The sequence below is a fragment of the Penaeus japonicus genome, unplaced genomic scaffold, assembly GCF_977035675.1.
Source record: "Penaeus japonicus unplaced genomic scaffold, GWHDUDI00000001_assembly GWHDUDI00000008, whole genome shotgun sequence".
Taxonomy (NCBI): Eukaryota; Metazoa; Arthropoda; class Malacostraca; order Decapoda; family Penaeidae; genus Penaeus; species Penaeus japonicus.
Genome location: NW_028234410.1, coordinates 29,467,840 through 29,470,339, shown reverse-complemented (window position 1 = coordinate 29,470,339; position 2,500 = coordinate 29,467,840). Strand labels below are relative to the sequence as shown.

The 2,500-nt window shown below is 45.6% G+C and overlaps 1 protein-coding gene across 1 annotated transcript in view; it reads right to left on the bottom strand.

The window, feature by feature from the left end:
* LOC122249654 (roundabout homolog 3) overlaps positions 1 to 2,500 on the bottom strand; it is a gene marked incomplete in the record, with an annotated part of 369,665 nt that overhangs the window by 36,698 nt on the left and 330,467 nt on the right.

Here is a 2,500-nt window from a genome sequence, read left to right as displayed (position 1 = left end):
TCCTTCCCTTCTAACATGAGCCCTGTCACCTTCCTATTCTCCTCCTCTGCTACCATCCCCTTCCCCCTCTATCCCTCCTATCCCCATCTTATCCCCTCCTTCAATCCCCTTCTAGCCTACCACCCCATCCCATCCTCAACCCCACACCCCTACCATAACCCCCCTCCCATCCCCTCCCCCCTCCTCCCTCCATCTCCAAGCTCATCGAACTTTCTATCTCCCTCTACTCCCCTCTCCCTTCCTTCTATGCCCTTTACCCTCACCCCTCCACCCCACCCCCGAACCTACCCCAATCCACCCCACCACACCCCACCCCAGACCCTACCCCAATCCACCCCACCCCACCCCACCCCACCCCCGACCCTACCCCAATCCACCCCACCCCACCCCACCCCACCCCCGACCCTACCCCAATCCACCCCACCCCACCCCACCCCCGACCCTACCCCAATCCACCCCACCCCACCCCACCTCACCCCGCCCCCGACCCCAATCCACCCCACATCCAACCTCCCGGACAAGATGCTGTTGCGTAGCTTTGTCCATTACCGGAATGATGGATGAAGAGTAAACACGGGTATATTTCACCCCGGTTTAATCCGATGGCAATTTTTTTCTTCTTCTTTTTTTTCGTAGGGGGGTGGGGGTGGAAGGGGGGGGGGGAAGGGGAGGACGCCATTGTTATTGGCATCTGCTTTGGACTTCCACGACCCCCCTCCCCCCCACTCCCTAGGTGGTCACGCGAAAGGAAACTGGCGGGGTGGGGTAAGGGGGGATGAAGGGTGGGTGGGGGGTGGGGGTGTAGTAATTAGGGATAGGAAAGGAATTTGGGAAGAAAAATATGAGAAAGTAATTATGGAAAAATATGAGGGAAACATCAAAGAATGTGACAAAAGGGGAAAAAAATAGATCAATGTACAGTCGATCAAATGAAAAAGCAAATAGATAAATAAAGATACATAATGATGAATATAAGATAAGCAATAGACGCAATAAAAAATAAGGACAACATTAGACCCATGAATAAAAAAATAGATAAGAAACCTAATCAATAAATCAATCAGTCAATCAACTAAACAGTGAACACAAAAACAAACAAACAAACAAACAAATCAATCAACAATATCTATAAAAAATACGAAGAAGAATAACGGAAGAGAGAGATAAAACAGAAGGTAATGAAGGTATTGGCTGAGCGCCCACCGAAGCCAGGGGGACAACTCAGCAAAATTTCTTGCGGAGTATTAGAGAAATTGGAGGAAATTGGAAACAGGAGGAGTCTGGAAGAAAGGGGGAAGAGGGGCGGGGGAAGGTTGGGGACCGAGGGGAGAGGGTGGGGATGGGGATCGAGGGGAGAGGGTGAGGATGGGCGGGGGGGGGGGCGGGGAGAAAGAGAAAGAGAGAGAGAAAGAGAAGAACGAGGAAAAAGTAACGAGAGACAGAAATTCGGAGGAAAGCGGGAACAGAAAGAATCTGGAAGAAAGCGGGAGGGGGAGGAGGGGAAGGAAGGTTGAGGACGGATGCGAGAGAGGGAGGATGGGGGGAGAGAAGGAAAAGAAAGACAAAGAGAAAAAGAGAAAGAACAAGAGAAGAAGTAAAGAGAGATTGAAATTCTGAGGAAATTAGGAACAGGAGGCGTCTGGGTGAAAGGGAGGAGGGGGGGGGGGAGATTGGGGACGAAGGGGAGAGGAGGGAAAGAAAGAGAAAGAGAATGAAAGATAGAGAGAAAGAGTAAGCATAAAAAAGTAAAGAGAGAAAGAAATTCGGAGGAAATAAATGACAGGAGAAGACTGGGAGAAAGGCGGGAAGGAGGAGGGACGGATGATTAGGAATAGGGGGGGAGGGGGGTTTAAGACGAAAAGATGGAGGGGAATAGAAGGAAAACAGAAAAAAAAAATAGAACAAAAGAATAGAGAAAGAGAGAAAAGAACTGGAGAAAATGAGGAAGCAGGAGGAGACTGGGAGAAAAATGGGGGGAGAAGAAAATAATAACAGGAGGAAAGATTAAACTTTAAGAAAGAAATTATCAAGAAAAAAATTACGAAAAGGAGAGAAGAGAAAAAGACAAAAGCTGGAAAAGAGAAGGAAAATGGAAAAGAAAGATAAAAAAAAAATATTGAAGAGAAACATACATTGGACGAATGACAAATAAAACAAAATAAAGAAAGGAAAGGGAAGAAGAAAGAAAGAGAAAGAAACAAAGCGAGAAAAAAAACAAGCAAAAATAGCCAGACAAGAAAGAAAAAAAGAAAAAAAAAGACAAAGAAACGATCAGAAAATTAGACAGAATAAAAAAATGAAAGCAGAAAAGAAAGAAAAAAAAAAGACCGAAAGAAAGAAAGAGCTAGAGAAAAAAGGGAACGAAAGAAAGAAAGAAAGAGAGAGTGGAAAAATAGGTAGAAGCATTTCAGTAAGAAAAACAACAAAAAAATGAGGAGGAACAAAGGATGTGGTAGAGCTCTTTAGGCAAAGGGGAGCAAAGTAAATTATTATAAATTAT